The sequence below is a fragment of the Cottoperca gobio genome, chromosome 4 (genome assembly GCF_900634415.1).
Source record: "Cottoperca gobio chromosome 4, fCotGob3.1, whole genome shotgun sequence".
Taxonomy (NCBI): Eukaryota; Metazoa; Chordata; class Actinopteri; order Perciformes; family Bovichtidae; genus Cottoperca; species Cottoperca gobio.
This window is the reverse complement of record NC_041358.1, coordinates 25649205-25659497: the sequence shown is the minus strand read 5'-3', so window position 1 is coordinate 25659497 and position 10293 is coordinate 25649205.

Sequence of the window (10293 nt, the reverse complement as noted above, 5' to 3'; positions counted from 1 at the left end):
GCAAAATACACAACCCGAAGCTCATTATTCAACATTTTGTAAAATAAAGATGATCTGAGTTACCCTCTGTCCTTTATTAAAAGGTGCCGTTGTTACTTTGGGCCGGCAGCACAGAGGAGGCATTAAGACGACGGCGAGAAAATCACGACAGTTGTGAATTCTTTAATGAGCAAAATACGAGCACTAAAACATGTGACTTAATGTGAACACCATTTCAGGTACATGAGTAATTGCACGCTGTACTTGCATATATATATATATATTAAAAAAATAAAAAATGCTGTTTTCAAGATAAGGATGACTTTAAAATGCATTTACAATATGTTTTATGGCAAAAACATATTTATAGTAAGCACTATAAATATGTTTTGTAATGCATTAATGATGGTTTGTTTATTTGTAAACACAAAACACCAACACAGAATGTAGTTTAACTGCCTTTAAGTGTGTGTGTGTGTGTGTGTGTGTGTGTGTGTGTGTGTGTGTGTGTGTGTGTGTGTGTGTGTGTGTGTGTGTGTGTGTGTGTGTGTGGCTGATAGACTGCATTCGAACATCCCTAATGCTCAAGTTCCCTCCCACATGCACAACAAAGCACATCCCTGCAGGCGCCCAGAGCTGCCTGGACAATGTTATTACAGTGTTATGACAGAGCACGGGTAAGTGCTCCATAATGTCTTGCTTTGAAAGGTCAAGAGGGCGTTTCAATAACCACCCAAACCTCCTTATTCTCCCCGCTTATCTGAAATCTCACAATGACCCCCCCCCCCCCGTTCAGACTCGGCATTAACATGCGTCTTTTGTGATCCGATCACAAGTACGTACAAGTATCCGATCACATTAGACTATATGTAAATAAACACGTACATCATTTCCATTCGCACAAAAGACATAATGAAATGTTAAGTGTTATTTATGTTTTGTATTAAATTGGTACTTTATTTTCAGGTCTGTGTGTCTACATAATACAAACGGTAAATATGTAAGTCTGCATATCTTCATGCGTTACAGCCTCGCCACAGTGTGGCAGCGGCCTCATCACAACTCATACAAAAATGAAAGGTCATGTTCATCCACCTCGTCTAATCAAACAGACATTAGTGTACAATATGTAAATAGGGCATCCAGCTCTGCACTGCACCGACGCACGCAGGCTGCAGCCCCTCTGACACAACCCCTTAATTCATCCACATATACACACACTTGTGTGGGGGCTCAGTTGCAGTGAACCTTCTCTAGAGGTAATTACACTCTTATATTCATCTATCTCTGTAATTATACCCTCAGCAGACACCGTGCACCGTACCGCTGAGCTGAGAGCAACTGAATCAGTGAATCAAATGTGTTCAGCTCCCCGTGGAGCAGGAGAAATAAATTCATTCTCCTTTATTCATGGGACGGCAGAAAGGATTCCACCTCATTTCATAAGGACTTGTTCTTCTGTATTATCAGTTGATGCATTCAAGTGAATGTGAATGAAACTGTAGACATTAATTAGGAATACTTTCAATGCTGAAGTTTAAATTCTTTTAGGAGCTGACGTGCCATGTGTTGCTCTACAAGCTGTGAGTAAGAACACTTTGAGCTTATGTGACGATTAAACATTCACTTTACACTCACTGAAAGTGGTGTTGTTACTGACCTCCAGTGGTTTCACTTCTCAACTTGAGCATGTGCACTCTGCTGACCACATGGCTTGTACACTTGAGCCATGATGGGAACAGCCTTCCACTACACATCAAGTCTTCGAACATGAGAGGGACTTATAGAAGTCAGGTTGGGGCTTTTCTTTAGATCAGGGCAACAGATTTATAGTGACATTTGGATTTCAGGATTGTTTGCGTTGAAAGGAGCCAGTTGAGGTGGTTCATGTAGTAAGGAGCCACCTGGGCAGCCTCCCTAGGGAGGTGTTCCAGGCACGTCCAGCTGGGAGGAGACCCCGGGGAAGACCCAGGACTCGGTGGAGAGATTGTATCTCCTCATTAGCCTGGGAACGCCTCAGGATCCCCCAGTCGGAGCTGGAGGATGTGGCCCGGCTGCCCCCGACCCCAGATAAGCGGTAGACGATGGATGGATGGAGGATTGTGTCATGTGCTTTGTTGTGTCTAACTTTTGTCTTCTAACATCTTAGGACCATGTACCCATTAACCATAAATACAATCAATCAATCTATGATGAATTTAAAAACACTTTAACAAGATGTTTGTTGTCTTCCTGACATACTGGATTCTGGTTGTTGCCGCTTGCAGCCACAATTATTGTAACGTGTGTCTGTGACAGCTGTGACAGTCAGCCAGCCTGATCTCAACACGACATCCCTGTCACATCATGTCTCAGCATGTCGTCACCGTGTGTTTCAAACGAAGCCACAAATAACAAAAGAGTGCAGTGAGCGTGTCAGTCGGGTCATTTGTTTCACCTTGTTGTTTTCCTCGTGATTGAACTCCTTTATAATATATAATATACAGACATGTTGCACCTTCCTTATCTGTGATGTTCTCACGTAAGCCTTTATAAAGCAGTAGGAAGTCGAGGAATGTGCGAAATTAAAAGGAAGAAGAAGTGGTTAACACTAACCACCGTGACTGAACAGACAAAGAGAACGCTGGCGTACACTTACACAAAACTGCACTGACAGAAAATCCAGTTTAATTGCTCGGAGCTCTTTGGGAGGCCGGCTCATGTTGGAGAAAAGCCACCACGTCTGCCAAGATTATAGCGAACATCTGTGCTGTGTTTTCAAGATGCTCTCAGTGATGCTGAAGGACTAAAGATGGACGCAGACGAGACTGTGTTTAAAATCTATTTTTCTTCCTTTAGTGTTCTTTATCATCTTGGGAGCTGTGAGACAAACAAACATTATATCATAAATCACTACAAAACATCCAGTGTGACACCATAATTACAAAATATACTTTCTACAAAGTGCGAGAACATCTCCATCCATCGTCATCTTATTTTCTGACAGGCTGTCAACAAGGTGCAAGGAGATTTTCCTCAACACCAGGGACGCACCGACATATCTGCCGAACATCGGTATCGGACGAAGACTTAAAGCTGAAACCAATACTTCATCTTTAACACAAAGAAGAGGGAAGACATCTTTTATATTTATGTCCCTCATAAGATGCACAGGTTCCTGCCTGGTGAACTGAATCACAAACACTTCATATAGTTTAATATCTACTGTTTATGTGCATGATATGTTTTACTTAATTCCATGATGTTGTGAGAGATGCTCTTCTTTTCGCTGACACGCAGCGGGGAAACTAAGCTAGGCTTGTGACTCCGAGTGTGAGTGCTTCACACTATGTTGGTGGTCAGTATGAAAGCAGCTTTGTAATTGTGTGTGTGCACGTATCCCAGCCTCCTACTAAACCAGATTATGTTATTACAAGTACAATGGTTCGCCTGATTCTCCTGCACTGACAAACACGTCCACGTTGTCGGTAGATGAGCCTCTCACGTATCCCTTCCTCATTCATGAAAGCAGAGAGATTAAGAAAGTGGGGTGGGGGGGGGGCAAGATAAGGTAAAAGACAGAAAGATGGAAGAATAATAACTCAAAGTGAGATAAACGGATGTAGAAAGACTGAAAGGAAAACCAGCGAAGGGAGGGCAGCGAGGACAGCCGGAGAAAGAGAGAGTGCCAGAAAAAGAAATGATTGACAGATAATGCCGCTGCCATGCTGCCTGAGCCCAATTAGATCGCCATTAAGCTGCATCATCGCTATAATGATGCATCATTTAGCATGCGCTGACTGGTGAAGTCGTACCTGTCCAGAGGTCATTATTCCATAATGTATTTCCCACTTCCTCCTGCGGCTATGGACCCTGACAAAGCCCAAGAACAAAGACCGTGCGTGGGTGCAACTTATTATCCTGAAGGATAATGTGCAGCTAAGATTAGGTGACCGCCCTCTGGGCCAGGAAAGACCAGGTGGAACTGCAAAGAAGCTGTACGCTTTCCTGTACTACCGTGTCATCTGACTTCATGTGCTTTCTGGTCAGGAGGACAAACTGATCTCCACACAGTATGTGCCAAAACAAGATATTTCCTTATGTGTTATGGAGGGAACCTGACTCATTATACCCATTATACCCATTATAGACCATATATGAAGTCTAGGGGGTTGGTTGTTATCACCTATTGCAGGTATTATTTCATAACTGAAGTTTTACTCGCATCCTCACTGAAATGAACAACGAAGACAGAAACAATCGGCAGTATCTATGTTGGAGAGACGATGAAAAGAGCTACAACACGTGTTAAACACCCTGGACGGCTGATTCTCATTAAATATTAAGACCCCAAGATGTTCGTACATTTTTCATGTGGTGTACATTTTGGTCACTTGAAACATCTTTAATTTCTGCTGCTGTGTCTTGGCACAGTGCAATAATGTGCTGGTAGCAACAACGCACCATCTGTCTTTGTAATTGTCATTACTCCCCTCTGGAAGGAAACGCAGAACTCCTGCAAACTCCCTGCAGCTTCCAGGCTAAATAAGCAGTCGCACACTGGGGCTGCCTGCAGGAAACACCGTCTTACTGACTTATTCATTGGGTTCGTACTTTGCTGTCTTGTGCCTTGTTTCCTTCTCTGCAACTAAATCAGAGTTACTCAAGTATTCAAGGGTCATTTAACGGCATTATGCGACACATGAAATGCAGTTGTAGGAGTCCATTATGCTACAAAAGATAAACCTGAAGAAACAAAACAAAAACAGGAACAGGAACGTGCAGGAATTTAGAATTTGCATCAGGAGGAATTGTAAAAACAGCAGCAGCAAAAACACGTACGTCAAAATCTAAATCATGACTGGTGTGTTAACTGCGCGCCAAACTGACGAGTGTCGGCATCTATTAAAACAAAAACATAGCTAAGTTTATGGGAGCAATTTAACAATGTACTTATTATACTTCATGCAGATTAACAATATGGTGCATATAAGATGTGTACTGCATAAAAGATGGAGGAATCGTGTGACTCCTGGACCAAACTCCAGCATTATAAACTCATTAAAGGGGGCTTTTGAGAATCGGCATTTAGAGCTAAATTACTGTGATATTCACTTTTTGACCATTATTCAAAGACCCCTGCTCAATACTCTCCGCTAAACAAAGAAACATCATTTTTAAAACAAGATAATAGTCGCATAGAATTTATTTTTTATTATTTAATGACCCATATTAAGAATTTAAGCGTAATCAACTGTTGTTAAAGAACACCAGCTAAAAGCCCAATGACAGTGGCTTAATTGTACTTATTACTACAAATGAATATGATGCCGTGTATCCACAAAGAGGATGCCAACTGTCTGTGTGAGCTCAAAATGTCAAGTAATTACACATTAATAAAGGTTTGAGAAGTAACTTAGGTTTTGAAAACACTGAAAGTAAAGTAAAATGTATTAATGGCTGCACAACCTCCCTTTCCCTTCAAATATACAATCTTTTTATGTACATGAAATATGAATACCAAGGTTAACATGCGTCTGAAGCGCCAGAAGTGGTTCTGTACATGAGAGTGGTGCACTGAAGAAGTGTCAGGCTCTCTCCTCAGCCTGTAATTGTGCAGGCCAGACGGGCACAGTTGAAGAGTTCTCTCAGAGAGCCGATGTTATCTGCGTTTTCTACATGCACCGCTGAGTGTCATAATTACTTCTTTCACATGTCAGGAGTCTGTGCTGCTCCCGCATGTGGAGAGCTTTTCACTTCTCCTCACGCGCGCGTCACACCGGAATATTACGTGAGAACACATGCGGACACGTTTTCTAGGAGGAGGGGATGTGAATGTGCAAAAGAAATAAAGAAAATAATCATTTCTATTCAAAAAATATTCTTTATAAAAAAGATATTTGCTTTATCTACAAACACTTTTGCGACCCCCTCCTGCAGTACTTCCACGGACCCCCCTGTTGAAGACCTATGCATTAGTACATTAATGTAACTGCTTTGGGCTCAATTCTTAATGTAGTTATAACTCACAGCATTAGTTATTTGGGAATATCTTTCATATCCAAGCAATATTGGTTTTGTAACTGAATCTATAATCAAATCAATATTGAATCGAATCGAAAATCAAAAGGAATCTGGAAATCAGTAGCGATACAAAGCCCTATTAAACGGTGTCTGCAAGCTAGTAGCGTTGATGCTAACGTTAGCAGCTCTGTCCGGCTCTTTTTACCATACGTACTTATAATACTAACTACTAACTTATCCCGGGACAACTTTAGCCTCAGTCTTTTATCTCGATTCCTGTGCAAATTTAAAAACACTTTACGTGGTTCCCATTCCCAGAATCAAGTCAGCTGGAAAAGGAGATTTCAACCCACTCATTGCTCTAATGTTAGCTTAATTAGCCGAACTAGCTAGCTATATCTGTCAGCGACAGGTCTCCTTTCAGCTCGGTTAATCTACAGTCACAGCCTAGAAATGAAAGCGCTGCTTTGCCAACCTTTGTTTGAACAAAAGCACCTGTTGTTTCAACATTAACTAATACCTTTGATGATTAATCTATCATAGTATACTGCGTGTGTGCGCAGCAACAGCAACTAAGGACTGAGTACGTGAAAGCTAAACGTGATGAGATTGTTTTTATATCTAGAAATGATTTTGCATTTACAGAAACGACTTTTAATTCTACAAAGTTTCTGTAAACTTGATCTAATCTTGAAAAACACTCTTTGCACCATCACTCCAGACAAACCTGCAGATTACTACAACCAGGAGCTTTTAAAGTGTTTTACAGACTGAACTGTTGCTCTGAACCAGACAACATATTCCCTCAGGGAGTAGGAGGGGCCGCCATTTAGAAGAGCCAAGCTGCTGACCTGATGTGGATCTCATATCTCGGCAGCGTCTCCCCCGGCTACAAATATATGTGTGTGTTTTCCATTTGATTTGGTGTCAGCGGTCAGGGACGATAATGGAGTAAACATCGTGTAGCTGACTGAATGTCTAGCCGACTGGAAAAAATAACTTTTCGGAAACTTTGCTGTTAAGTATTTGCGTGGGAGAAGGAAGGGGACACGAAGAGACTTATGGTACATTTATGTGAACAACTGTGTGTGTGTGTGTGTGTGTGTGTGTGTGTGTGTGTGTGTGTGTGTGTGTGTGATGCTGTAACATTGAGCCCCAAGGGAGATAAAAGCAGATGTTCTCTCTCTCTCCCTTTGTGCTCCATTAGATGAAGTGGCACCACGCAGAGTGACAAACACAAGAGACACAAAAAGACTACAAAACACTCTTGTGATGCACGAAGACAATCGGCACCAGAACACAACTTTATTGTCCATTATTTAAAAGACATCGGACATGTTTTAGCTGTAATCAAACCACTTCAACGTGACATTATCACGTCAGACTTTACACTTTTAATTTGAGTGAGATAGTCGTCCCCAGATCTGGATTTAGTAAAGTCAGGATGTGCGTCCTAAACACTGGATCAGATCTGTGTTTAAATTATTCTAGCTACTTTGTGCATTACATTCTCAGTCTGTTTGATCTATTTGGGACATTTTGCATCGCTCAAAACAAAGTATGTGAGATTTATACTGCTTCTTTTTACCTCTGTGAAGCTCACTGTTACTGTTATCACTGGTTGAATAATATATTCTTTAGGTGTCACTGTTATATCGTCTCTTATGTATTTATTTTTGTATTTTATTATGTAGCACTTTAAGACATCTAGAAAGCTGCTCGGCCTTTATAAACTTCATTTACTTTACTTCCAAATGACTTTGCTGATGAGCAGCTTCTGCATATTATAATACATCACACAGTAAACCTCATTTCTGGATGACTTTGTCATTTTATACTAATCATAGGGGATTTATGTAATATGAGTAATTGTATTCTGGCTTGGAGACAAACAGTATTTACTCAGATGACCTGTCGCAGAATTGCAATTAATTAGAAATAAATAACAATGAGAAGTGCATCAGTTGAAACAGTGTCTTTATTATTATCACTGAGGTCTTTCTAGGAATGACGGGGTGTCTTTGGGGATTTTATGTTCTTCAACAGATTCTTTACTCCTCTGTAAGTTTAGAAAATTCATCTTCTTTGGTCAAAATTAAATGAAAAGTGCTTCTTCTGTGGAGTTTTCATAGTGCAGCATATTTTTCAGACACTGTAACTTGAATTCTGAAGTAACTCCACTACGTCTACATCTCTGAGCCAGCGCCGTGGCTCTGGTGTGCAGCACACGGTGCTCAGAGACAGGGATGTGATGTTTTCAGGCTGCGCTGCCGCCGCTGGAGCATCCTTGAGCACTTAATGACCTGTCTGTATGGCAGAGATTTAGAGACAAATACAAAAGTAGACCCACAGCAGGGGACCCGCTGCTGCAATTCATCTCCATTTTAATTGGGAAAATGTTGTGTTGCTCCATCCTCCACATTAATGAAGCCAAAGCCCTGCAGAAGGTCTTCAAAAACTCATTAATGCACAAGGTGCGAACATTTAATCTTCTTCTTTGTCATCTTTTTGCTTTTTTACAATGCTATCGTGTTTTTCATCACCATATTAATAGCAACCACAACAACAAACAATCCCATAAACTTAATGGTAATAGATGATAAACAACATCACTTAAGAGTTTATTACTGATTCTTTTTATGGAGTTTTCTAAATGGTTTTCAGTGCAGACAGACACTCAGAGACGTCTTGTTAAACCAGGTCAAGCTCTTAAAGGATTTATCGATGCACAGCGTTCAGACACTTGCCCCCTCTGAGTTGAGAAATATGTTGAAGCGGCACACAGCGAGGCTACAAAGGGCCAGCTGCTGCTGCAAATGCTGGAGCTGTTTTGGTAAACGGAGCGGTGATTCATGCTGGCAAATTGATTGATTTCTTCTGCTGATAGGCACCTTTTTCTTTGTGCCCATATGCTGCAATGGCTTTGAAAAAACCCATCTCCCTTTGCTACAGTGGAAAGGTACAAGGTGGGAACAAAATAACATCAACATCTTACAATATGCAGTGATGCAATCCAATTCAACATCACAATCTACAGCTTCAGCAGCAACCACACATCTGACACCTGCAAACACAAAAGGCCTCACTGCTGCTGGGCTTTGTATTCTTTGTATTGTGTTCTACAGGTGTTTACATTATTGCATCTATTTTTAGACACTAATCTTGACAGGTTATTGTTGTGATTGTAGCTGCGCTAGAATCTGTGTGTGTATAAGTGGAGCGTATGTACGGTAGGTGCACAGCAGGGGTTTATCTGCTTTAAAGGAGCATTGGTGGAAATGGAAAAGCTTTGAGCTGCGCTTATCAGCAACAGACAGTCCATAGCAACAAACCAGGCAGCAAAATAGGTTTTAAAAAAAGCCCAGCGGCTAACCTGCGCCACACATCTCAGCTCTGCTTCTGCACAGGAGATCACACAAGCTGCTGGACGTCTCACCCGTCGCTCAGCACCCAGGGGAGCTGATCAATGTAAGCTGGGTTCAGCTGAGGTTGATGGGAACTAGGGATGTTACATTACCAGAGATTTAATAGTCGATACCAATCCAAGTGAAATTCCGCGAATTACCAATTCAATACCACGGTAAAAAACTAAACAATAAACCCTTCAACATACACTCGTTATCACCGCGTACATGATGGTTTTTGTCAGGGAGTTAAACACTTCTAATTATTCTATATTGCTTTGAAAACATCCCCTTCTACATTTTACGAGATTACATTGAACACATCATGATAACGCTGAGATTTACCTCCGCCCAATAGTCATTTTTACGGAGTAGAGCTTGAACGCACCACAATGATACTCTATGGCAGTGATTTTCAACCACTGTGCCGTGGGAAATTATCCAACTTTTTAAAATCTGGTTTAAACTTTTTAATCAATTTTCTCCGACAGCACACATATACACATATATATTCCCCCAACGGAACCCCGCGCTCTCTGAAATTCAAGTTTTTAGTTTTTTCTTTGCCTTGCACATTCACATCCCCTCCTCCCACACACACCTGCAGAGCGGAGGAAAGGAGAGGAGTGAACTACGCACCAGAGTTTATGGGTTTGTCGTTTGAGATTTACATAAACCACTTCCTAATTATCAGCAAAGGCTACCGAGGCCCTGGCTTCCCACCTCTTGTCAAATCCCCTCATCTTCTCCAGCACAGTCAATATCGAGGAGACTGGCACACACTGTCCCAGAGGAATCAATCATTTTAAATGTCAGCCATGCAAAACTGGGTCTGCAACAAACTGGAGCTCAGCCTTCCTCTAGGTGGAAACAAAACTAATATTTTCTTGCAATGAATTTTAATAAG